Source organism: Bombina bombina, chromosome 4 (genome assembly GCF_027579735.1).
Source record: "Bombina bombina isolate aBomBom1 chromosome 4, aBomBom1.pri, whole genome shotgun sequence".
NCBI classification, from domain to species: Eukaryota; Metazoa; Chordata; class Amphibia; order Anura; family Bombinatoridae; genus Bombina; species Bombina bombina.
Window position 1 is genome coordinate 908,064,184 of NC_069502.1, and position 27,623 is coordinate 908,091,806.

The 27,623-nt window shown below is 39.7% G+C and overlaps 1 protein-coding gene across 1 annotated transcript in view; it reads left to right on the plus strand.

Moving 5' to 3' along the window:
* Window positions 1-3,294: 3,294 nt before the first annotated feature.
* The window catches only part of UTRN (utrophin), a 1,395,536-nt gene continuing 1,371,207 nt past the window's right edge, over window positions 3,295-27,623 (plus strand). Inside the window, exon 1 of the mRNA XM_053711837.1 lies at window positions 3,295-3,806. The gene's annotated coding sequence lies outside the window, so the exon portion shown is untranslated. The remainder of the gene's footprint in view (window positions 3,807-27,623) is intronic.

Below are 27,623 nucleotides of genomic sequence, written 5' to 3' on the forward strand. Positions count from 1 at the left end.
ACTTACCTTAGTTAAATACTGCAGATTTATTTTTTATTTGTTTCGTAAAAAAAAAAAAAACCTTTCTTTAGAGGACATTCCTTGAAAATAATTCCTCTGGAACTTGTTTTAAAAATAGCTGTTTTCATTTATGTTTACTTTGAATCCGAGGCAACATATTTAAAATTAAATGGATATGAAACAGTGCTCCTTTAATAAAAACAAATATGTTGAATCAAAGTAAACATAAAGAGAAAGAGATTGTGTAAAAAAAACAAAAAAAAACTTACTTGTTTTTTTGCAAAATGAGCACTTAGAAATTCTCAGTGTAGCCACTGCCCTCAGGAGATTAGAGAGCAGTATGAACAGATGCCAGTAAGATTGCACAATATGATGTATTCATGAGTAGTACATACATGGTTATATGCAGCTGAACTTTACAATCACCCAGGGAGCAACAGGAAAGAATCCGGATCCGGTAATAGAGGAAGTGGCAGCAAGACAGCTTCAACTATATGCTATCCTGTGCGGAGTTGCGTCGCTGCAGAGCGGTCGCATGTATCTCTCCTTCTTGGCGGTTGCTGCTTCAGTGCTGCACCAAATGAAGCCCGCTATCGACAAAAACCTTTGAGTATGGGCTTCATTAGGTGCAGCACTGAAGTGGCAGCCGCCAAGAAAGAGAGATACATGCGACCACTCTGGATGTGACACCGCAACGCAAAGACGTGGCTCCGCACAGGATGCTTCTGCCAGCCTGGAGGTTAAATAACCTCTTTATTGCCGCACGCACGTGGGAGCCTAAGGGGTAGGGTGGCTGTTATTTGGGGGGAAGGTTCTCTTCTTGTTGTGCAATGGGTGCTTGTGCAGAGCGGCTGCGGGGCTAAGATAACTGGAGCACAAAGAAGCAAGAGGCTGTCAAAGGGGGGTCAAATAATTTCTGTTTACATATGTTACTGGCAGCAAAAAAAGGTAAAATGATTGATTTGTCTGCTACTGGAGTCAAGGGGTAAAATGAAAGCACAGTTGTGGAAAATATACATTATGTGATCAAGATAGATTGTCCAGTATGTTTGTAACCCAAACCCAAAACAATGTCCTTTCATGATTCAGACCATGATTCAGACAGAGCCTACAATTTTAAGCAACTTTCCAATTTACTTTTACCATTTACTATTATCAAATTGTATCTGTTTTCTTGTTATCCTTTGTTAAAAAACAGGAAGGTAAGATTAGGAGTGTGCACTTGTCTGCAGCAATATATGGCAGCAGTTTTGCAACAATGTTATACATTAGCAAGAGCATTAGATGGGAGCACAATCTCCTGTCATGTAGTGCTTCAGGCATGTGCACGCAACCTATCTAGGTATCAGTAAACCTAAAAAATAATGTTATATAATTCTGCACATAGTGCAGAATTATATAACATTATATGATATTCCCTTTGAATTTTTTTTAAAATATATCAATTTTTCAGACCCGCTCTCTGTGCTCTTGTGAGCGGGTCTGTTTTTATTACACAGCGCATCGGGCCAGCTGTATAGTCACAGCCCAGCCCGACCGCGCCATAACACTAAGTGCAGCTCACTCCTGCTCTGTCTGACAGCAGGAGCGAGCTGCACTGTGTATAATGGCGCGGTCGGGCTGGGCTGTGACTATAAGGGAATATAAGGTTTTATACCAATAGCACTAATATAATGTTATATAATTCTGCACTATGTGCAGAATTATATAACATTATTTTTTGTAGGTTTACTGTCCCTTTAAACAAATAATAGAGTGAGAATGAAGCAAATTTGATCATAGAAGTAAAATGGAAACTTTTTAAAAATTGTATTCTCTAAAATGTTGGATTTTATGTCCCTTTAAGCAACATAGCTGCAGAAAATCTCAGACACCTATAATATCACTTCACAAACATACATATATACCCTTGGCTTTGCTACTAACCCTCCTCCCCCCACACACAGGGTCTGCTAGGATTTCATAATTTTCATTTAGAGCTGACACAGGAGAAAGATGATTCTTAATTTGCTTTGTGGAAAGAGTTAATGTGGGGAATGTAGTTCTGGTGAGGGATAAGGGGAGAATATGGGTTAAAGGAAATGGGAAATACAGTAGATTTGCATAATTAACAAATGCACTTTGTCTGAACTTCACATGAGAAGTAGATTCTTTTTCTGACAAATTTCAGTTATGTATATTTCCACTCCCCTTGCATCATGTGACAGTCAGCCAATCACAAATGCATATACGTATAGTCTGTGAATTATTGCACATGCTCAGTAGGAGCTGGTGACTCATAAATTGTAAATATAAAAATACTGTGCACATTTCATTAATGGAAGTATATTGGAAAGTTGTTTTAAAATTACATACTCTGAATCATGAAATTTTAATTTTGACCTGAGTGTCCCTTTAAAAGAGTTATTGCAGGGTGAGTCATATTGGCATTGCATTGGGTTAAGAGACTACACAGAATAAATGGGATATGTAATCAGTTGTAAGGAAAGGGTTAATGTAGCGCATGTACTTATAATGATGGGTAAGTGAGAAAGAGAGGTTAAAATAGTTTCAGGGAGACTAATCTTGCCATTGCAGGGGTTAATAGACAAACATGGTTAATAACCAATGGCTTGATGGCAAAAGGGATTCAATTGAGTATGTCAATAAGTGCCCTAACAGCAGTTCAGTGTCACTTCTACAAGCTGCCTGTGCAGTTTCTTCATTTGCTGCATTTGTATAGAAATGATTATGATTAACAGTGGCTGGTAATTTAGAATGCTTGATTCTGCCATAGGGAATAAAATACGCTAAAATAAGAAGTTACGAAATAATAACAATAATAATAATACATTTAAGGATGTGGCTGTAAATATTTGGAAGTGGAAATCTTAGTTTACTATTTTTATCTAGAATAGACAAGCTCTCATTGTAGAATGTGTCTTATAGATGTGGCAAAAACGTTTTTTCCACCATTGAATAAATTATATATATATATATATATATATATATATATATATATATATATATATATATATATATGTATATATATATATATATATATATATACACACCAACCTAACTACTAATATACTATAGCAAGGGGATGGCGGTGAGAGTGGAACAGGAGGGCATAAATAAATCAAATGCAAAGTTTGTATGTTGAGAAACGTCTGATAGAAAGATAAAGATCCAGTAGATGGCGTCATATTACTGCAAAGTTCCCTTGTAAAAAGTTGAAAGACTTTGAGAGTAGGAGGCGGGTAGGGAGGAGATTATGCCACGTTCCCAGCCTCATTGTAGCCGACCGCACTGTAGAAAGAAAGGAAGAGAGGATTGCCAACCTAGAAAACAAAGTTACTGAGAGCGCACAGGGCAACTACTACGGGATTGCAAAGCCATGCAACTTTTATAGGAAGCGAGTTCATGCAAATAGTGTAATCTGCCTGACTAGGAAGAGATCTCGTGGATTTCTAGAGATCAGCCAAGCAGATTTAATGGGTGAGTTGCCCACACAAAGTTAATTCATTGCAACAGAGGGAGGCGAACAGCTGCAAGTTTTACTGTTTGTTAAAGGTGGGAGGGGGAGCACTCGATTCCCAAGAAGTATTATTACAAGTTTTCTAGGATATAGGATATTATGAGTGTATCCCGCCCTCCGGACCAAGGATACCTTTAGTGCGGTGGGATTTAAATGCCTTTGGAAGGATTTATTCTGAGAACCCTGGAAGTTGGTGGCTGTTTATGGTGGCTATAATAACCCTTCTATGTCCTGCACGTTTTGGGAAAGAGAAAGGAAGAGATCTGCTGCTGTGAATACTTCCCAGGTAAGATTACAGCTGCTGAATAATTTACGTCTGAAAATGAAACAAGAGAAGGGGTATTGATCAGAGAGCTGAGTGACAGCTCTAGGTATAATGTAAACTTTAAAAAGAATTTGGGACAATGATGGGTGGTGGCTCCCTTATTTTGTTATTCAATAACATGGTTCCCAGCTCTGATTTATCAGTGTGTATTAATAATGTTATTTGTGTAATTGCTTTATGCAGTTTTGGTAAGGAAAATCTAGTTTATACCATATATATATATATATATATATATATATATATATATATATATATATATATATATATATATATATGTGACTTGCAAGGCCAAATGACAATTGATGTACATTTTTTTTCTACAAAATTTTGCATTTGGTGACAACATTAAAACTCCTAATGTGATAAAAAAAAATATGGATCTGCAGGTGCTAAGGTCAAATAGGTTTTAGCGCCCAGTGAAATATGTGACCTCTATTTGCACTTTATTTACATGTTTTAAGTATACATATCTTGTGTAGACCAGATTCCTTCCACCCAGCCCTGGGAAATCCTTTTATTCTGCTCTGTAAATCTGAAATTAATAGCAATTTCCACTGTCAAAATTGCAATCATTTGAGTGTAACCATACATTGTGTTATGTTAACAGTTAATATATTGTTTTCAGTGTTCCACTGAATATTATCAGCTGTCAGTAATTGTTGCAGTTGTGATTTTAAGAAAATCTTTCTCGGTTGTTGATCAAGGAATGTACCTCTCCCATTTTATACTCCTCTCCCAGCCAAGTAACTTTAGCCTTCTATAGCATCAATTCCAAAATAAACTTTTGGGTGGGTGGCCTATTAATTATAGATGTTCTGTCTGTGCTTCTAAATTTAGATAACGTTTAGGTGGAAACTTAGATGTTATTTATTAATTTATTTGTTGATAAAAAAAGAAAAGAAAAAAGTGTCAGCTGTGAAATCAGAAAAGTGTATGTGTGTGACGTGTATGTGTGTGTATATGTATGTGTATATATATATATATATATATATATATATATATATATATATATATATATATATATATATATATATATATACATACAGTGTGTTAGCTTTCCCCATAACCTATTTAAGCTGGGTCGTCTGCCCATTAAATTCAAGCCAATATTAGTCTAAAATGAGCCGCTAATAAATAATTTTAAATGTTTTAGCACACAAATTATGATTGCATCAATTTGTGCTTTGGATAGTTTATTTTTTCAATACTTTTACTGTTTACTGAATTTTTTATTTTGTGTGTGTGTGTGAATAGGGAATCACATGAACATTGCTCCAAAAGTTTTTTTTTTTTGCTGGTGAAAATTGATCTGCATGGAGCAAACAAATAGCAGCTAAATTTGCAACCACTGAAATAGCAATATCAGATTAAGAGACTTTGTATATAGTTCAGCAGTGTGGTTTGACATTCCTTTTTGTTAATGAGATATTTAAGGATCCTGGAGAAGGAGTGTGTTCTTTGTCAGCTGTTTTAGAATGCTTTTTGCTCCATCATTAATTTTGACACCCTACTGGGGTTCATATGCTGAATTAGTTTGGGAAACAGGGTTACATTCGCAAAGACAAAATCTTTTTTTTTTTTCTGTTCAACTTTGACAGTTCCTAAATTATTTAATGCAGCTTATGCACCCACATGTGTACGTTAGATATGAGAAAAGCATAGCTGAATTGTGTAGAAACTTTAAAGATTTTACTTATTGAAGAGTGAGTTCTTGGCTTGGCGCATATAATCTACTATGTGCCTTTTCCTATACAGACAGGCATGATACAACATACACTGGCAGATTTAATACTCTGCCCCAACACCACATATTGTAGGATGAACAGAAAGGAATGGCAAAATAAAACCTTACTATCATTTCTATAGCGGCAGCCATTTAAAGAGACATAATACCCAAATTTTAAAACACTTGAAAGTTATGCAGCATAGGTGCAAAAAGCTGATTAGAAAATAACACCTTAACATCTCTATGTAAAAAAGGAAGCTATTTATCTCAAAATTTCCTAAGTATGCACACCAAATTCTAAATTGACTTTAAGCAGCCAACCAGGATACTAGTCCCAGGACTTGCAAGGGAGCGTGTGTTATTTCCCTATTCAGTTTAATTATGTTTACTATGAAATCTCACAAGAATTTAGTGAAATCTCATGAGATCACAGCAAAGCATGCTGATTGGCTATTGTGTTTCCCCCCCCCCCCTTTTTTCCAACTTGCAGCTGGACAGTAGCTGAAATATAACGGTTACCTAAGCACTCTTGTAAGCTGAAGAAATTTTGAGGTAAAATATCCTTCTTTTTTACATAGAGATGCTCAGGTGATATTTTCTTGCCAGCTTTTCCAGTTATGCTGCATCACTTTCAAGTAATTTAGCATATAAGTATTATGACCCTTTAACTGGCAGTGTAACTCCAAATAATGTTGCTGCTATGACTTCCAAACACAACACAGACGATCATGTCAGTACAGTACCCAAAATGCTTTGTTTGTCATTTATGTTCTTAATCTAGACAGGCTTTTTTTAATACAGGGAAGTAAACATAATTAAAGGGCCATTATAGTGAACAAAAATACATGCTGTAAGTTGTTAGAGCATGTAATTATAGCACTTGCGACCCTGTAACTATATTTGTTTAACTTCTTAGTGAACAGACCTTTTTAAACTTGTAAAGTTTCATCAAGTAGTGCCCGGTTTTTAAAAATACTATTAAAAACAGGTGCACTTTCATTGATGAAACTTTACATTGCACCATATTTGTAGAAATACCTCTTCGTCTTGAAAATTGCTCCAGCGCTTTGCCAGCCCGTCGCAAGCCTCTTCCTATGTGAGAAGAGACGATTCCGGCCTTCCTCCATTCACTGCGTTGTTTTAGGCAATGCTTCCCCCGGGGGGAAGCCGTGATTGGAGGATGCCGGAATCGTCATTGCTGATGTAGGAAGAGGCTTGCGACGGGCTGGATCGGCTTTCAAGACGAAGAGGTAAGTATTTCTACAAATATGGTGCAATGTAAAGTTTCATCAATGAAAGTGCCCCTGATTTAATAGTATTTTTAAAAACCGGGCACTACTTGATGAAACTTTACATTCACTTTTAAGGACCAGGACTATTTTTACATTTCTGCTGTGTTTGTGTTTAGATGTAATTTCCCTCTTACTCATTTACTGTACCCACACATTATATACCGCTTTTTCCATTAAATGGACTTTCTAAAGATACCATTATTTTCATAATATCATATCATTTACTTTTTTCTTTTATAAGATATGATGAAAAAATGGAAAAAAAAACACACTTTTTCTAACTTTGACCCCCCAAATCTGTTACACATCTACAACCACCAAAAAACACCCATGCTAAATAGTTACTAAATATTGTCCTGCGTTTAGAAATATCCAATGTTTACATGTTCTTTGCTTTTTTTTTTGCAAGTTATAGGACAATAAGTACAAGTACTTTGCTATGTCCAAACCATTTTTTTTCCCTTCAAAATTAGCGCTAGTTACATTGTAACACTGATATCTGTCAGGAATCCCTGAATATCCCTTCACATGTATTTTTTTTTTTTTTTTTTTTAGTAGACAACCCAAAGTATAGATCTAGGCCAATTTTGGTATATTTCATGCCACCATTTCACCACCAAATGCGATCAAATAAAAAAAATAGTTCACTTTTTTACAAACTTTAGGTTTCTCACTTAAATGATTTACAAACAGCTTGTGCAATTATGGCACAAATGGTTGTAAATGCTTCTCTGGGATCCTCTTTGTTCAGAAATAGCAGACATATATGACTTTGTCCATTGTTTTTTGGTAATTAGAAGGCCGCCAAATGCCGCTGTACACCACACTTGTATTATGCCCAGCAGTAGCTTGTAGGGTTAATTTTAGCTTTAGTGTATTAGATCAGCCTCCACCCTGACCCCCCTGAAACAGCTCTCTTCCCTCTACCACCTCACAATTGTCACCGCCATCTTAAGTATGGGCAGAAAGTCTGCCAGTACTAAAATAAAAGGCATTTTTTTTTAATATTGATTCTGCAGTGTTGGATCCCCATTTAGCCCCCAACCTCCCTGATCCGCCATCTTGGGTACTGGCAGCTGTCTGCCAGTACCCAGTTTGCCCCCCCAAAAAAAGTTTTTTTTTTTATATTGAATACATTTTTTTCTTTAGGGTAGCTTCCCCCCTCAATACCCTACCCCCTCCCAGATCCTTTGCCCATCATTTATTCCCCTCTCCGTCCCTCCTTCCCATACATTTTGAAAGGCATAATTGTGAATGTTGCGCGCCCGTGCCTCCTGCGCGCTCCTGCCCCCCGGCGTGCACATTACTAAGACAGGAACTGGATCTTAAAGGGACATTATACACATTTTTTCTTTGCATAAATGTTTTGTAGATGATCTATTTATATAGCCCATAAATTTTTTTTTTTTTTTTTTTTTTTTTTTTTTTTTAATGTATAGTTTTGCTTATTTTTAAATTAACATTGCTCTGATTTTCAGACTCCTAACCAAGCCCCAAAGTGAATACCATCAACTACCTTATCCAGCTTGCTCCTGTTTGTGTAAAGGGTCTTTTCATACGCAAAAGAAGGGGGAGGGTCTTATTTCCCACTTGCAGTGGGGATTTCCAAATACCTTTTCAACAGAGCTAAACTGAGAGCTTCTAAGTACGTTTTTAAATAATTTTATACTGGATTTTTATATTAGTATCTGTGCATCTTGTTCTTTATAGTAGGGTCTATTACATGCAGTTATATGAAAATGAGTGTATACTGTCCCTTTAAAGGGACATGAAACCTCCAAATTTTCTTTCATTAATCAGAAAGAGCATACAGTTTTAAACAACATTCCAATTTACTTCTATTATTTAATTAGCTTCCTTCTCTTGTTATCCTTTGCTGAAAGGTTTAGCTAGGAAAGATCAGGAGCAACAAAGCACCTAGGTTCTCAATGCTGATTGGTCGGTGCAAATATATACCGATTGTCATTGGCTCACCCATGTGTTCAGTTAGAAACCAGTAGTGCATTGCTGCTCCTTCAATCAATTATACCAAGAGAATGATACAAATGAGATAATATAAGTAAATTAGAAAGTTGTTTAAAATTGTATTCTTTATCTGAATCATGAAAGAAAAATTTTGGGTTTTATGTCCCTTTAAGCAACGATGGGCCGTCGACCTGCCTCCCTTCTATGGCTCCCACCCACCAACGATCGGCACCATCGCTGCCGGTGCAGAGAGGGCCACAGAATGTCTCTCTCTGCATTAGTGGGTAAAAAAAAGGTATTGCAGGATGCCTCAATATTGATGCATCACTGCAATACCATGAAAGCGTCTGGAAGTGATCAGGATCGCTTTCACCGCTTGAAACCCCTGAGGATGTACAGGGTACGTCCTTGGTCATTAGGTGACAGTTTTTGTAGGACTTACCCTGTATGTCCTTGGTCGTTAAGCTCTGCTCAAGGGTTAAACATATAGCCAAAGTATCGATCTGGAGCCTCAGAAGAATGCTGGTCAACAGCATTTTTTTTTTTTTTGCTTGGGATCAGCAGTTCTCTGTGGCTTCCCAACATTACTTTATCTTTGTGTTTTATCTTTGCATGAGGAGCATCATTGCTCATCCACCTGAAATGAACACAAGAATAGAAAGTGTATGGAAGAAGGGGGTAGAGTTTGAAGCTAAGTGCTGGTGCTTGATAAAAGTGTCAATCACACTGCAACATGTCCTGTTAACCCCTTCATGCCCAGGGCAAGTACTGAAGATCGGAACAAAGTTCCAAAGTAAACACTTGCTTGAAAAAGGAAATCACGCGATTGTCGATGCGATCACACAATAAAAATGAGTCAGTTTTACCCATACTCAGAAGAGGCAGAATGCAACTTCCAGTTAGAAACCAGTAGTGCATTGCTGCTCCTTCAATCAATTATACCAAGAGAATGATACAAATGAGATAATATAAGTAAATTAGAAAGTTGTTTAAAATTGTATTCTTTATCTGAATCATGAAAGAAAAATTTTGGGTTTTATGTCCCTTTAAGCAACGATGGGCCGTCGACCTGCCTCCCTTCTATGGCTCCCACCCACCAACGATCGGCACCATCGCTGCCGGTGCAGAGAGGGCCACAGAATGTCTCTCTCTGCATTAGTGGGTAAAAAAAAGGTATTGCAGGATGCCTCAATATTGATGCATCACTGCAATACCATGAAAGCGTCTGGAAGTGATCAGGATCGCTTTCACCGCTTGAAACCCCTGAGGATGTACAGGGTACGTCCTTGGTCATTAGGTGACAGTTTTTGTAGGACTTACCCTGTATGTCCTTGGTCGTTAAGCTCTGCTCAAGGGTTAAACATATAGCCAAAGTATCGATCTGGAGCCTCAGAAGAATGCTGGTCAACAGCATTTTTTTTTTTTTTGCTTGGGATCAGCAGTTCTCTGTGGCTTCCCAACATTACTTTATCTTTGTGTTTTATCTTTGCATGAGGAGCATCATTGCTCATCCACCTGAAATGAACACAAGAATAGAAAGTGTATGGAAGAAGGGGGTAGAGTTTGAAGCTAAGTGCTGGTGCTTGATAAAAGTGTCAATCACACTGCAACATGTCCTGTTAACCCCTTCATGCCCAGGGCAAGTACTGAAGATCGGAACAAAGTTCCAAAGTAAACACTTGCTTGAAAAAGGAAATCACGCGATTGTCGATGCGATCACACAATAAAAATGAGTCAGTTTTACCCATACTCAGAAGAGGCAGAATGCAACTTAAAGGGATATGAAACCCCAGATTTTTCTTTTATGATTCAGGCAGAGCATACAATTTTAACCAACTTTCCCATTTCTTTCTATTATCTAATTTGCTTTGTTCTCTTGGTATTCCTTTTTTAAAAGCATACATAGGTAGGCTCATGGGCAGCAATGCACTACTGGGAGCTAGCTGGCGATTGGCTCATGTGATGTGTTCAGCTAGTTCCTGGTAGTGCATTGCTGCTCCTTCATTAGCGGATGTCAAAAGAATGAAGCAAAAATGATAATTGAAGTAAATTGAAAAGTTGTTTACAAATGAATGCTCTGATTTAATGTCCCTATAAATAATAATCTAGGTAGGCCAAGCTTGTATGTGTCTTTAGTACTCTATGTGAGTGCTGTTTTGCAACACTGTGTGAAGCAGTTATACATTTTTGCAATCACTGCTGCTATAAACTACTAAAGACATATGCACGCTCTTGAGCTCCTATGAACCTACCTATACTTACTTTTCAACAAAGGATATCAAGAAAATAAAGTAAATTTAATAATGGAAGTTGTTTAACCCCTTAACGACCAACGACGTATGGGGTATGTCCTGCAAAAAAATGCAGTTAATGACCAAGGACGTTGGTCTTTGAAAGCGGTGGAAGCGATCCTGATCGTTTTCATGTTATTGCAGTGATGCTTCGATATTGAGGCACCCTGCAATAACACTTTTTAGCAGCCCAATGCAGAGAGAGTCACTCTGTGACCCTCTCTGCATCGGCCATCGATGGCTGTGATTGTGGGTGGGTGGGAGCTGATGCAGGGAGGCGGGTGGGTGGCCATCGATGAAGGAGGGGGGCGGGATCGTGTGCGGGTGCGCTTGCGCACACGGGGGTGGGTGCGTGGGCGGGTGGGAACCCTACACTATGGGACAAGTGTAAGGTGAGACTCCGTGGGAGAGAGGACTGGGGAGGGTGGAAATTTAAAATTAAGCGATCTGGGAGAGGGTTGGATGTTGAGGGGGGGGGGGCAGCTACACTACATAAAATATACAGTATTTTTTAAATAAAAAATAAATATTTTATTTCAAACTGGGTACTATATAATATGGCGCACAATAAGGTGGGGGTTAGAGAGCTGTTGGGGGCTAAGGGGGGATCCTACACAGCAGAATTATTTATTTCTTTTTAAAAAGAAAAACCCAAACCAACCAAAAAACTTTTATTTTAGTACTGGCAGACTTTTTGCCAGTACTTAAGATGGCAGGGACAATTGTGGGGTGGGAGAGTGAAGAGAGCTGTTTGGGAGGGATCAGGGGGTGTGATGTGGGAGGCTGATCTCTACACTAAAGCTAAAATTAACCCTACAAGCTACCTAATTAAGCCCTTCACTGCTAGACATAATACAGCGGATTATTTGCCAAAAAGCAACGCCAAAGCCATATATGTCTGCTATTTCTGAACAAAGGGGATCCCAGAGAAGCATTTACAACCATTTGTGCCATAATTGCACAAACTGTTTGTAAACAATTTCAGTGAGAAACCTGAAGATTGTGAAAAAGTGAACTATTTTTTTATTTGATCGCATTTGGCGGTGAAATGGTGGCATGAAATATACCAAAATGGGCCTAGATCAATACTTTGGGTTGTCTACAACACTACACTAAAGCTAAAATTAACCCTACATGCTCCCTGATTAACCCCTTCACTGCTGGGCATAATACACTTGTGGTGCGCAGTGGCATTTAGCGGCCTTCTAATTACCAAAAAGCAACCCCAAAGCCATATAAGTCTGCTATTTCTGAACAAAGGGGATCCCAGAGAAGCATTTTCAACCATTTGTGCCATAATTGCACAAGCTATTTGTAAATAATTTCAGTGAGAAACCTAAAGTTTGTGAAAAAGTGAACAATTTTTTTTTTTTATTTGATTGCATCCCCAAGGCAGAACATAGAGTGATCTGAGATGTCATCGCAGAAAATGCAGCATGTCTGCAGAAAGAACAGGAACTGTTAGACATTAGGCTGTTCTCTGGCTGCATTGTATAAGTTTTCCTTAACACACTGCATCCAGAGAAAAGTGCTGTTTGAAGACAACAATCAAATATGCAGTAGTGCTGCAAAGCAGCAGTGCATTGATTGTTGCCTGGCTATGAGATTTTTGCAAGCTCGTTCCCTAGCTTTTCACAGTCTGCAAAGCTGTTTTTTCTCTGAATGTAAGCTGTTAGTATGAGCAATGCACCTTTTTTTATTGCTACATTTCTATGTTAGACTAAGAGAAAAAGGAAACAAATTAATTCAAGAGACATTTTACAATTACTTTTTTTGTCTGCAGCTAATTTGCAATGCAGTTTTCAACTACTTCACTAGATTACACAACTTTAAATATTGCTTTATTCTCCAGTTAACCAGCACATTGCAATTGACCTGGTGCTTTAGTGTAACTGACAAATTTACAATTTTATTTTATTTAAAAATGACCTGCAGAAAAAGTTTCACTAAAAAAATCTGATCGCAGAAAGGGAAAAAAAGTTCTGTCTCTAGGGATTGCATTTGGCAGTGAAATGGTGGCATGAAATATCAGTGTTTCAATGTAACTATCGTTAATTTAAAAAAAAAGTTGTTTGGAAATAGTCAATTGCTACTTGTATTTATTGCCCTATAACTTGCAAAGAACATGTAAACATTGGGTATTTCTAAACTCATGGCAAAATTTAGAAACTATTTAGCATGGGTGATTTTTGGTGCGTAGATTTTTAACAGATTTTGGGGGTCAAAGTTAGAAAAAGGTGTGGGTTTTTTCCATTTTTTCCTCATATTTTATATATTTTTTTTTATAGTAAATTATAAGATATGAAAATATTGGTATCTTTAGAAAGTCCATTTAATGGCGAGAAAAATGGTATATAATGTGTGGATACAGTAAATGAGTAAGACGAAAATTACAACTAAACACAAACCCTGCAAAAATGTAAAAATAGCCCTGGTCCTAAACGGTCAGAAAATGGAAAAGTGCTGTGGTCCTTAAGGGGTTAAAATTGCATATTTTATCTAAACCATAAACGTTTAATTTTGACTTTACTATACCTTTTTTATTTTAAGTAAACACGTAATTTACAAGACATTTCTGTTGTGTTGCCATAAAATAATATATCAGCCAAGTCTTAAAGGGGCACTGAACCCAATTTTTTCTTTCATGATTCAGATAGAGCATGCAATTTTAAGCAACTTTCTAATTTACTCCTATTATCAAATTTTCTTCATTCTCTTGCTATCTTTATTTGAAAAGCAAGAATGTAAGTTTAGAAGCTGGCCCATTTTTGGATCACAACCTGGGTTGTGCTTGCTGATAGGTGGCTAATTGCACCAACCATTAAACAAGTGCTGTCTAGTGTTCTGAACCAAAACTTGGCTGGCTCCTTAGCTTCGATGCCTTCTTTTTTTTAAATAAAAATTGCAAGAGAACAAAGAAAATCTAAAAATTGGAGTAAATTAGAATGTTGCTTCAAATTGCATGCTCTATCTTAATCATGAAAGAAAAAAAAATGGGTTTAGTGTCCCTTTAAAGGACCAGTAAATACAGAAGATTTGCATAATAAACAAATGCACGCTAAGAAGACAATGCAGTAGCACTTAGAAAAAAAATCTACTCATTTGAAGTTGAGACAAACAAATTTCAAAGTTATGTCTATTTCCACTCCCCCTGTATCACGTGACAGCTATCAGCCAATCACAAATGCATATACATATATTCTGTGAATTCTTGGACATGCTCAGTAGGAGTTGGTGACTGAAGTGAAAATATTATAAGACTGTGTACATTTGGTTAATGGAAATAAATTGTAAAGTTGTTTAATTTAACATTTTTAAAGAAAATTTACATTATTTTTGCTGCAAACACTATTTGCCTTACTTGGAGGAGCCAATCTGAGTTTTAGTCCACAACAAGGCTGCTACAGTCATTAAAGTGATGGTAAATTTATAGCACTTTTAAAAGTAAAATTTTATTCCTACAGTAGTTTACAAACAAAATCGCTAATTTTTTTTTTTTTTTCTATCTCAAAGCTTTTTGAATAAATTACGATTTGACTTACTGAGCGTTATCGCTCCTTGCTCCACCCCCGGCATTACTTCCTGATGTATTCCTTAGCCGACGTAGATAGTGGAACCACCTGCTCATTATGCCGTTATATTGGTATCTCGGTCTTCAACGTCCGTTATGCGCATGCATGTAATTCCTTATGCAATACATAGTATACAACAAAAAAAGCGCATGCGTACAAGTACATGTTGCCAGACTGTCAGTCAGCGATCCAACATGTATGGTGTGTTTGATTATTTCTGGCCTGGATTTTTATTGGATTGAAAAAAAAAATGTGACATAGAGATTCAATGGCAGCGGTTACACGGGCGGAGGATCGTAGGTGAATTTTAGTTTTATAATTGTAAAATATTTACATACAACGTCCAAAAGCAGCGTTTTCATAAATGAAAATCACTTTTTTTTTTTTTTTTTTTTTTTTTTATAATATTTTATTTTATTTGTTTTAACAAGAATAACATTGTCTGGGGATTCGCAGATCCCCTGTATATCGTGATACAAAGCAAATCCTAGATTGTTAGAATGAAATACAAACAAACAAAAAGGAGATAGATCGTTGAAAAGGATACAGCTAAATTGTTAAGTATCCGAGATAGAAGTCAGTACATTACATGGGTTATTACAAAAGAGAGAAGAAAAAAAAAAAAAAAAAAAAGAAAAAAACAAGGGAGGGGGGGGGGAATGAAGGGGTAGGGTTCATCCTTATGGGTGGGGAGGGAGGAAAGGGAAGGAAAATATCTATCAGAATTCGTCAAGAGCGGGAGATATGTGCGTTACTATACCCTGACCTGGGGGTGCCATGTGGTGTCGTGTGTTTCCGTCCAGTCGGCCCAAACCATCTCAAACAGGTCACTTTTGTCCAGACTATAGAATATATCCCTTTCCATGGCCTGTAAGTAGGCCATGTTCCTAAGGATATCAGACCATCCGGGGGGGGAAGTTTTCTTCCAGCATCTAGCAATGCAGGTTTTAACCGAGGTCAGAAGATAAATACAAAAGATCTGTTGGTGTTTGGGGAGGGTATGTAAGTTCAAGTGTAGGAGTGCTGTGGCAGGGCTTTTGGGCAGTTGTATCTTAAGAGCAGATAGAGTGCGGAAACATAAGCTCCACAAGTGAGACAGCTTGGGGCAGTCCCACCAGATGTGGATCATGCTCCCCTGGGCCCCACATTCCCTCCAGCATTGTGGGGAGGACGTCGGGAACATCTTGGCTAAACGGACTTGGACCAGGTATCATTGAGAGATAACTTTATAGTGTGTTTCAAACATTGTCACACAATGCAAGGATTTCTTAGTCAGGGTAAGAGATCCCTGCCAGGCACTAGCCGGGATTCTAGTGTGGAGAATGGTGTCCCACTTATTCAAATGCGGGGCCAGGTCTGGGGGCACAGTGCCCTCAAGTAGACAGTAATGTCTCGACAGAGGTTTGTATAGTCTACGCCCTCCCTTCCAAGTAGACTCCCATGGAGTAAGTGGGCGCGTAGTGGAGGGGGAAAAACCCCAGCTAGATAGGAAACTCTTAATCCTAGTAAGCTCGAAGTGTAGGTGGGGTGGGACGTCTTTACCAAGACTGTCCCTAGACAAACTGATATAACCATCTTCGCTGGCCGTAGACCAGAGATCCGAAACTTGTGTCACCCCCATTCTAGCCCATGTGTTGGGGTGTGTATCTTGGAGGCCCGTAAAGAGGCCGGGGATAGAGGTAATTGGGAAGGGATGTGGCGCGATAAGCTTACGATGCCGGATCTTATTCCAAACCTCCAGGCATTCTATGATTACTAGGTTATGGATGTTCAAGGATCTGCGGCTGTGGTCCGGAGTCCAGATTAAATCTTTTAAGTAGATATCAAAGGGCAGTGAAGCTTGTTCGATATCTCTCCACCTGTCTTGAGATTGCAAAACTCCCCACTGGGAGATATGCGTAAGCATGGCTCCCTCGTAATACTTAAGTATGGATGGGGAGGCCAATCCCCCCAAATGAACCGGGAACTGGAGCGTTTTGTGGGCTATCCTCGGGGTTTTATTCTGCCAAATGAATTTGGTGCATTCGCTTTGGAATTGCAACAGTAAGTGGGAGGGTACCCTGATCGGTAGGCACCTAAACAGATAGGTGAGCCGTGGGAGGAATGACATCTTGAGAGAGGCTATGCGGCCCATCCAAGAGATGTTCTTATGGTCCCAGGTGTTTTTTAGCGCTCGCAAATCTGCCAGCAAAGGTGGAAAGTTATCTTTGACCATTTGTTTCGGGTCATTTGATATTTTGACTCCAAGGTGTGTGATATTTTTACTAGACCATTTAAAATCAAATTGCCTCTGGAGGGCCGAGATATATTTTTGGGGAAAGCCCCACCAGTAAATTTCTGTTTTAGGGACGTTAAGTTTATAAAAGGAAAGAGAGCCAAAGGCCTCAAGTATATCCAGAAGTTTAGGGATGGCGTGGAGAGGGTCCGCTGAAAACACTGTCACGTCATCAGCAAATAGGGCAATGCTATGTTTAGAGCCCGAGAGTGTAATACCCATCAGGGCCTTGTTAGTGCGTATAGTTTCTGCAAGTGGTTCTATTGCTAGGGCGAACAGAAGTGGGGATAGAGGACATCCCTGCCTCGTGCCATTTCGGATGGGGAACGGAGTTGAATGGAACCCCATTCCCCTAACTGAGGCTGTGGGGTTGGAATATAGGGCTTGGATAGCGAGGCATATATCACGGGGGAATTTAAGGACGTCGAGGGTCTCCCAGAGATAGCTCCATCTAACCCTATCGAAGGCCTTCTCGGCATCTAAAGAGATAACCGAGAAAGGCTTGTTCATTCTTGTCGATTCACAGACTATATTAATAAGGCGCCTGGTGTTATCTGGGCCCTCCCGGTTGTGTATAAACCCCACTTGGTCTGGGTTGACCAGGGTAGGCAGAAGTTTGCAAATTCGATTCGCAATAAGTTTGGAATAAATTTTTATGTCCACATTTATAAGCGAAATAGGCCTATAGTTGGGGCAAAGAGAGGGGTCTTTATTTGGTTTCGGGATCATAATGATCTCAGCTTCCAAAAATTCTCTTTTAAAGCTTCCTCCTTGCCTGGCACTGTTAAAAAACCTAAGGAGAAGCGGCACTAGTTCTTGATTATAGGTTTTGTAGAACTGTGCAGGAAACCCGTCAGGACCAGGGGCCTTAAGCGATTTGAGTCGCTGGATGACCTGTTTGACTTCCAACTGAGTGAACGGAGTAGCCAGGTACTCCTGTTGTTCCGTCGAAAGGGAGGGTAGATTTAAGGAATCGAGAAAGTCTCTAATCTGTTGAGTGGAGGCAGGGGCCTTGATCTCATTACCCTCAAGATCGTAAAGCTTTGAGTAGTAGTCTGAGAAGCAGTCCCCTATCTGTGAGGGGAGTTTGTGAGTCTGGTTGTTATAAAAGATTTGGTGAATGCGGGACGTACTGTTCCATTGGCGTAGTTTATTCGCCAACAGTGTGTCTGCCCTATTGCCCTTATAATAAAACATCTGTTTGAGCCTGGTGAGATTCTCTTGGGTGCGTCGCAACTCAAGATGGTTGATATGCGAGCGCACCTCAGAGATCTGGGAAGATAGCGCTTCAGTGACTGTGGTTCTGTTAGCGGACTCCAATAGTCTTAGTTTACAGTGGGCTTGGGCTAGGGAGAGCCCAGCTAGTTTCCTAATGTGGGCTTGCTTACGGATGATGTAGCCTCTGGTAACCGCCTTAATGGCTCCCCAGAGTGTGTCATCAGCGGTCTGGCTATTATCATTGAGTTGGATGAGATCTATAAGATCTCTTCGTAGGTCTTCCCTAAAAGGGATGTCCGCTAAAATGTTACGTGGGAGAGACCATCTGCTTTTATGGGGACAAGGGTCACTAAGTTGTAAATCAACAAGCACCGGGTCATGGTCAGACCATGGGCATAGAGGAATGTTGGATTGGAGTACTGAATCCAGGGTCCCCGACGAGCAAAAAATATGGTCCAACCTAGAATAGGTTTTGTGGACCTGGGAGAAGTGAGTGAAGTCTCTGTCTGTAGTGTGTAGAGATCGCCAGATATCATAATATCCAAACTCAGACATGATTGCTTTAAATCTCGTAGAGAGAAGGGTCAGTTGGGGGGAGGGCCTATTTGGGTTTAATGCCTTACGATCAAGGTCGGCGTCCCAAATCATGTTATAGTCCCCTGCAATTATGACTCTGCCCTGTTTATGATGGTCAATCAACCTCAAAATTTTCCTGAGACAGGCAGGCTGGCGGGAATTGGGTAAGTAAATCGAGACAAGGGTGTGCGGGATGTGGTCTAGTTTACATACTACTATTGTGAATCTGGCCTGGGGGTCCCTAAGTACCTGGATTTCCTCATAGGCTATCCTCCTGTGAATCATGACAGCGGTCCCTCTCGCTTTTTTTATAAATGAGGAGCACTCAATGGTCGTGTACGATCGGGAGTGGAATCTAGTGGGGGAAGATAACAGCCAATGTGTTTCTTGTAGAAACACTACGTCGGGGTTGTGGTGACGTAACATTCGTGAAAGTAAACTCCTCTTGTAGGGGGAATTTAAGCCTCTGGAGTTATGTGTGCATAGTCGTAAGTGGGACATTCTCTACCTCCTGACTAGGAAAGTAAGTGTGCAGGAGAAATTTTTAGGATACCTAGATCCTCTTGTCTGTGGGAAGTGTGAAGAGGTAAGGGGTTGGGGTGGGTGGTTAGCACGTGAGAAGGAAATGTACTGACAGCACAGGTGGAAATAGTCCACCAAGTTGGAACCCTGGCGTGGGTTAACCAGTGGGGGGGGGGAAGCTAAGAGCGAATATGTGACGAGGGGAGCTGGAAAGTCCAGCCCCACTCCATTATCTATATAGGTAATCTATAAGGAGGTAAACAAAAGTGCAAGTGGGCGAGTATGAACCTATATACCCGCTAAGGGCATAACCCAAACAAAAACTTCAAGTTGAACATGGAAACCTGACAAGGAACAGAAAATGCAATAAGGTCTAAACACATAAACATAATATATAAAATGGAGTGAAGACACATATGAATATATAGGTGCATATTTAAGACAATGTAGGCCCCACTCATTATTACATTGGTATAACCCTCTAAAGTAGGGGTGGGAAAAAGGGAAAGACGTTCCACCACATCACGGCCAAGGGACCCCCGGCGTAGTAAATACGAAGGCCAGGTAAATTGCGTTGGTCATAAAGGGGGTAGAAAGTACCCAGGCCTGTCGTGAGGCGGTGGAACGCGGACCCATACAATTAGTAGCCACATTTATCAACATATTCTTCGCCACATTTAATGATCCCATAGGATAGAGCATATAAGGGCGAGGTATACTTGTCTAATCACATTAGGCCTGTAAAATATGTTGGGCCTGTAGGTCTGTCAAGATAGTACAGAGATCGTAATTACATTTCTAAACACCTAACCCTAGCATATGTGAGTCCATAAGAAATGGCCGGGGAGACCTTGGAAGGGGCATATGAGAGGCCAAACCATCACAATTTCTCTGCCCAATAGCAGAACTTAGCTGGTAGGCCAAAGTGGGCATTCCTGTAGCCCGTCAGGTTCCTGAGGTGTGGAAAACCACAAGTGTCACTTATTATGAGAGCCGGGGCTCCAATTGGGTAGGATCTGGGGGCTGCAATGTTTTAAGTCTCTTCGGTCCTTGTTCTTTCACCGACCACTCAGGGGCCGAGGCTCTCAGCTTAGATTGGGTCGCGGGGGGTCCCCTGGGGTCCACTGCCATAAGGCCCCACTGACCCAAGAGGGTCGTACCCTGAGACAGAGAGGTTACCGTGAATGACTTGTTGTCCTTTGTAATTATTAATTTAGTAGGGTAACCCCATCTGTATTTGATGTTCTCTCTGCGGAGAATCTGTGTGACCGGCTGAAAGTATCTACGATGTTGAAGAGTGTGTGCAGATAGATCGGGCAGCAGCTGTATTTCTTTGAACCTTTCTGAGATCTGCGGTTTCCTGAAGGCCGCCTGCATGAGCCTGTCTTTGAATGGAAAGCTATGAAAGCAGACTATGACGTCTCTCGGTTTCTCCTGTGAGACAGTTCTAGGTCGTAAGGCTCTGTGAGCTCTTTCCATGGTATCGTTAACTCCGTCTGTTGGGCCCAGCAGGTCCCTAAATAGGTCCTTCAGGAAAGTTTGAAGTTCTGCAGGTTGGACATCTTCCGGAATTCCTCTGAATCTTATGTTGTTTCTACGAGACCTATCTTCTACATCAGCCAGTTTAAATTCTAGTTGGCTGATCTGGTCTGCCAAGGATTCAGAGTATGCCAACAGGTTGGTATGATCGGTGGCAAGATCGTCCTGTTTCCTTTCCAGGGAGTCCACTCTGTCCCCAATCTCAGAGATGTCCTTGCGGAGTTCAGCATGATTGCGCTGAATTTCCTTAGTTATGGAGATAGTTTGGTTTGCTAACATTCTTTTGAGAGTGTCCTCAGTTATCAGGTGTTGTGATCTGACCTGAGGTGTAAGGTCGGGTTGAGATCCATCTCCAAGAGATTCAGAGTCACTCTGATCCTCGAGAGGATCTTCCTTCCGGTGTTTATTTGGATGTGTGAAGTGGTCTCGGACGGTTTTCTGCCCCTGGCCTAGTGTTTTCGAGTGTCTTTTGGTATTATTAGGCATTTTCAAATCAGGCAAGAATAGCCTATTCTTGACAGGCAAAACTGGTATTTAGAAATTGCTAAGGAGAAATGTAGGCCCTATAAGTTGACAACTTGAGAAAAAGAAAAAAAAAAAAAAAAAAATACACTTGCAGATTAGTATTACATGACTGAGTGGGGCCGACCGTCCACTTATGACCTCTATCTCCTCATGGCGGCGCCCAGGAGCAGAACGCTGCTACACAACTCTGAGCAATTAGCTCAAGACACCGACCCACGCGGGGACAGGGGCCCAGTGGAGCCTGCTGTTATTTTCCTATGATTTATAATGAAAGACCTTAACTATGGCTAGATAGGGTATTCCCCCTCGGACCCAGGGAAGAGGGGGTACGACCTGTTGGAAGGGAAAAAGGAAAGTGGAGGTGACCAGCCTACGTGAGCAGGCCGGAAAGGGGGGGGTCCGAAAGGGAAGAGTTAACAAGAGCAAAAACAGCAAACACTTAAATGGGCTAGCATGTGTACACTACCAGAGTCTGTGTCTCCCGTCGGTCCACTCACTGGGCAAGAGGATGGGTTTGTCCCCTCCCTCGCACCGCAAACAACCTATATGCAGTCGACAGACAGGAGAGGCTAGGGTCTGAGCAGTGTGGGTCCCCTTGTCCTGAGAAAGAAGACGTACAGGTTATAGTATGACAGAACACTTCAGAAAAATAAAACACTCCACTCTGTGCTAGGGCCACAGAGGATTATAAGCTGGCGCAGCAGCACAAACAATCACAGTTCCAAATCAGTACCCTTTATTTTTATAGACGGCTGGTACCAGTGGCCTGGGCTGCCGTATGGTAGGTAAGCCTTGTGTGAAGCTTGAGAATGTCCTGGAAAAAGGTGGCAGGAGAATGGTAATGCAGGTGTCTGCAACATGCAGGTGTAAATGTATAAGGGTCCTTAAGCCATTATTTTATGAAATGGCAGATTTAAGCATTCAAGTGGGAGGCAGTCAGCATGGGCGTTTGCTTGTGTCTTCCAAGGAAACAAGTGCTTAGGGTATCCCCTGAACAGGGATACAAGGTGACAGCGACAGCTGCTTACAGGTAGAGGATCTTGTGGTCTAAGGTCAGCAGTAAAAAATAACAAGGTCTGCTTCACATAAGGTAGTATACTTAAAAAATCTAATCTATGTCCTGAAACGTAGTGCCAGGAGGGCGATGACTGAAGCACCTGCAGTGTGTGGGCACAATGTCAGCTGTGAATCTAGGTTGTTATGGACTTTATCAACAGTTCAGTTCAGCACAGCAAGAATATGCAGTTGTGAGTAATCACCCCTGCTGAAAACTGTAGGGTATGGTGTTGAATAGAGAATTTATCAGCTCCCGCTTCTGATGCAATAGAGGCTAGATTATGGCCTTGTACACTGCAGTTAGAAGTTATAGTAGGCCAAACTGGGGGTATCTTAATTTGAGTGCCGTGGTTTGTGCAGCAGATGTCTTAAGAAATATGGCGGCCTGCTAGTTTGCCAGGCGTCTATATAGGAAGCAGAGAGTCTTTTAGATCAGATCACTATGACAAGTTACGGTTGCAGCACTTACTTGGCAATGTCTGTAGGGTAACGGATTCCAGTCTGTCCTCCGGTCAGCTTATTTGACACCTCAGGTACCCCTTGATGTGGACGCCACCTCCGGAGCGGAGCCCCGACCCTCCGGAGGGATAAGGCCTAAAGATGTAAGTCGCCTCTAAGGTTTTTCAGCCAGATATATTCGTGGATGTAAAAAAGTTATTAGGACTTTGCAACTATGTCTGAGGCTGATAAATATTTTTCAGTTCAGGCAGTTGATATAGCCGTGGTGCCTGTATAATGTTTACTGTCAGTGGAAATTTACCCTTGGTAAGCTGGGCAGACCTGCCGGGTATTATTTAATACTATTTAGGGCTGGCGTTAAGTATTTGCCCTTACCTCTTCTCTCAACTGCCGCTCCAATGCAGTTAGTTGTTGGCTGATGGCGTGCTCCTTCACCCCGGGCCCCAAAATGGCGCTGCTTCGCGCCAAAACAGTGTCCGGCAGGCTCGGTCTTCAGAAACAAATCTTGGGTCCCCTAGATCTCCACGGCCGACCAGGCATGGGCTGGCTCACCTCCGGAGCCGGAAACTTCCTCAATGCGGTCAGTGGTTCAGCTGCCGGAGAACCCAGGGAAATCCACAGCTGTCAGGTGATTGTCTGCCCTCCGCTCACTCACCAGATGTCTGCAGCGCCTCTCTGCTGTGCCGGAGCGGGGCCCCGACCCTCCGGACAGCAGTGACAAGTGAGCCGGTAAGATGGTTTGTAGGCGAGCTAGGGAGCTTAGCCGATTGGGTGACCTCCGATGCTCAAATAAACCACAACCTTCTATAGGTCTCCACACTTTAGATGGCGGTATTGCCGCTTCTCCACTTAGCTCTGCAGATCTTCAAAGGCACACCAGATAGATCGCAGATCACAAAAGGTGTTTGATCAAAGTGTTCTAAGATGAAAAGTCCAGCACTATATACTATAAACTAGACAATTTATTTAGTTAATTTGTGCCTAATCTAGTTAGATAGGAGAGAGCTCTTTCTCAAGACGTCTCTCCTGTTCGGCAGTTAGCTCCGCCCCCCCACTTTATTTTTTAACTTTACATACGATCGCATGTTTTACTGGGTCTTAGTTTACCATCACTTTAAGTTAGTATGTGTTGTTCTTTCATAAATCCAATGCTGGACATATTTGAAGCAGAGTTAGCCTTAGAAAAAGATAGCAAGTGCATTGTAAATTCTGAGAATAAGAAACGGCTCAGTTTTCAGAGCTCAAATTACACGAAAAAGGGTCAAAATAATTAATGTGAATATACTGAAAAGTTGTTTCATTATGCATAACTAAAAAACTTTTTATACAAATCTTTAGGTGTTTACCTTTTTTTAACTCATTTATATTTTTGTTTTAAATTAAAAAAATGTTTGGGATGGGATACGTACTACTACTTATTATTATTATTATTATTATTATTATTATTATTATTATGATTATGATTGTAATTATTATTAAATAAATATAATTAAATATATACTGTATGTATGTGTGTGTATATATATATATATATATATATATATATATATATATATATATATATATATATATATATATATATAGATATATATATATATATATATATATATATATATATATATATATATATATATATATATATATATATATATATATATAGATATATATATAGATATAGATATATATATAGATATAGATACAGATACAAACAAATGTATTTTTCCCTGGCACTTTGTAACATAGACATAGTGTGCTGGAGCCTGAGTGAATGCTTGATTGACTAGCATTTCATAACAATCTCATTTTCAGAATAAACTGCTGCCAAGGTTTTGTGTGTGTCTACATAAATAGATGTTAATATAGTTTAACATATTTTTACATTGGTCAAATGTTTTTTTTTAAAGTAACCCAGTTCTCTAAGGAGCAATCCAAATAATTTTAACAAGAAAGAAACCTTAGCATACAAAGGGATATAATACACCATTAATGTTAGAAAGTCATAATATTAATTATAAAGAATTCCATCTTTAAAGGGACACATGATTCGGATAGCGCATGTAATTAAAAAAATACAGCAACCAACTTAACACTTTACTATCAAATTGCACTTCTTTCTCTACGCACACTTTCTGAGGCACCAGCCCCTACTAAGCATGTGCAACAGTTCACAGTATATATGTATAGGAGTTTGTGATTTTCTGATGGCTGTCACATGATACAGGGAATATATTTATAACCCCCCCTCAAAAAACAAAACAAAAACTACTACTCATTTGAAATTTAGAGAAAGTTTTATTATATGTTTTTTTTACTATACATTTGTTGATTATGCAGTTCTACTGTATTTAAAGGGACACTCAAGTCAAAATTAAACTTTGATGATTCAGATAGAGCATGCGATTTTAAACAACTTTCCAATATACTTCCATTGTCAAAATGTGTACAATCTTTTTATATTTCTACTTTTTGAGTCACCAGCTCTTCCTGAGCATGTGCAAGAATTCACAGACTATATGTATATGCATTTGTGATTGGCTGATGGCTGTCACATGATGCAGGAGGAGTTGAAATAGACATAACTAAAATTTGTCAGAAAAAAAATCTACTATTCATTTGACGTTCAAACTAAGTGCTATTGCATTGTTTTTTTTTATCATGAGTTTGTTGATTATGCAAATCTACTGTATTTACGGTCCTTTAAAGGGACACTAAACACCTTGTAATTACAAGACATTTTTGTTGTGTTGCTATAGAACAACATGTTAGCGAAACACATTAAAAACCTTTTTTTCTGCAATTATTTATCAATAGCAAACTTCCCCCCACCATTTGCCTTATTTGGAGGAGCCAATCTCGCATTCACTCCCCTTTAATAGAGAATATAATTGACATTAACATAAATCATCATCTATTTTTTTTTTTTTTAAGAAAAAAAAAAAAAAAAGCTGGCTATTTTGAGTTTGAAGCTAACAGTGCCTGGCCTATGAGGTATACACTTACTGGCTGATAAGGACAATGGCTTTTTTTTTTTTTAGTTGCTTTTACTAGGTGACGGACTGACCCTGTACACTGATCAGTTATGAAAAGAAAGGAGAGATACCATGTTTATTTAAGGGCTCATGTGAAGAATCATATTGCTAAGGGTGATTTGGATGTGCTCTGGAATTTCCCCTTAGGTGGTAAGCAATTTGTTTGAGCACTTGAAAAGGCCTCTTGAGGAACACAAGCCAGTGTTTTGGATAAATGCTTTTTGACTGTAAAAGTTGCAGAAACAGTTGCAGAGTGCTTTAATGTAATAAGCTCATTATAAGCATATTTAAAGTGAATGTAAACTTTGACGAATGTGTGCACGGTTTTTAAAAATCCTATTAAAAACAGGGGCATTTTCATTCATCAAAGTTGACATTTTAGCGTTTTTTACGTCGGAAAATGAAGAATCCACTTCACGTGATTGGAGGAAGCCGGATTCTTCATTTCTGACCTATGAAGAGACGAGCGGCGGGCGGGGGAAGCGCTGCTCCGGCTTTCAAGAAGAAAAGGTAAGTATTTTTAACAAAACCGCTGAAATGTAAACTTTGATGAATGAAAGTGCCCCTGTTTTTAATAGGATTTTTAAAAACCGGGCACACATTCGTGAAAGTTTACATTCACTTTAATTAATTGCAGTTAAAGGGACATGAAACATCTTCTAAATACAATATGTATGTATGTAAATACCAGACATAATTATGTACTCAATTCAAAGATTAGCTTGTATTTTTGAAAGGTGTTTAAAGGGACACAAGCCAAAATTAAACTTTCTCTTGTTAAGTGTATCCAGTCCACGGATCATCCATTACTTGTGGGATATTCTACTTCCCAACAGGAAGTTGCAAGAGGATCACCCACAGCAGAGCTGCTATATAGCTCCTCCACCAGCTGTCATATCCAGTCATTCTCTTGCAAGCCTCAACCAAGATGGAGGTCGTAAGAGGAGTGTGGTGTTTTATACTTAGTTTATTCTTCAATCAAAAGTTTGTTATTTTTAAATGGTGCCGGAGTGTACTGTTTATCTCAGGCAGTATTTAGAAGAAGAATCTACCTGCGTTTTCTATGATCTTAGCAGAAGTAACATGGCTGTTCTCACATATTCTGAGGAGTGAGGTAACTTCAGAGAGGGAATGGCGTGCAGTTTTTCCTGCAATAAGGTATGTGCAGTTAAAATATTTTTCTAGGGATAGAATTTGCTAGAAAATGCTGCTGATACCGAACTAATGTAAGTAAAGCCTTAAATGCAGTGAGAGCGACTGGTATCAGGCTTATTAATAGAGATACATACTCTTATAAAAATGTAATATAAAACGTTTGCTGGCATGTTTAATCGTTTTTATATGTATTTGGTGATAAAACTTATTGGGGCCTAGTTTTTTTCCACATGGCTGGCTTGAATTTTGCCTAGAAACAGTTTCCTTAGGCTTTCCACTGTTGTAATATGAGTGGGAGGGGCCTATTTTGCCGTTTTTTTGCACAGCAAAAATTACAGACACAGACATCCAGCTTCTTCCTGCATGATCCAGGACATCTCTGGAGGGCTCAAAAGGCTTCAAAGTCGTTTTTGAGGGAGGTAAAAAGCCACAGTAGGGCTGTGGCAGTTGTTGTGACTGTTTGAAAAAACGTTTTTGTCATTTATTATTCCGTTTTGGGTATTAAGGGGTTAATCATCCATTTGCAAGTGGGTGCAATGCTCTGCTAACTTGTTACATACACTGTAAAAATTTCGTTA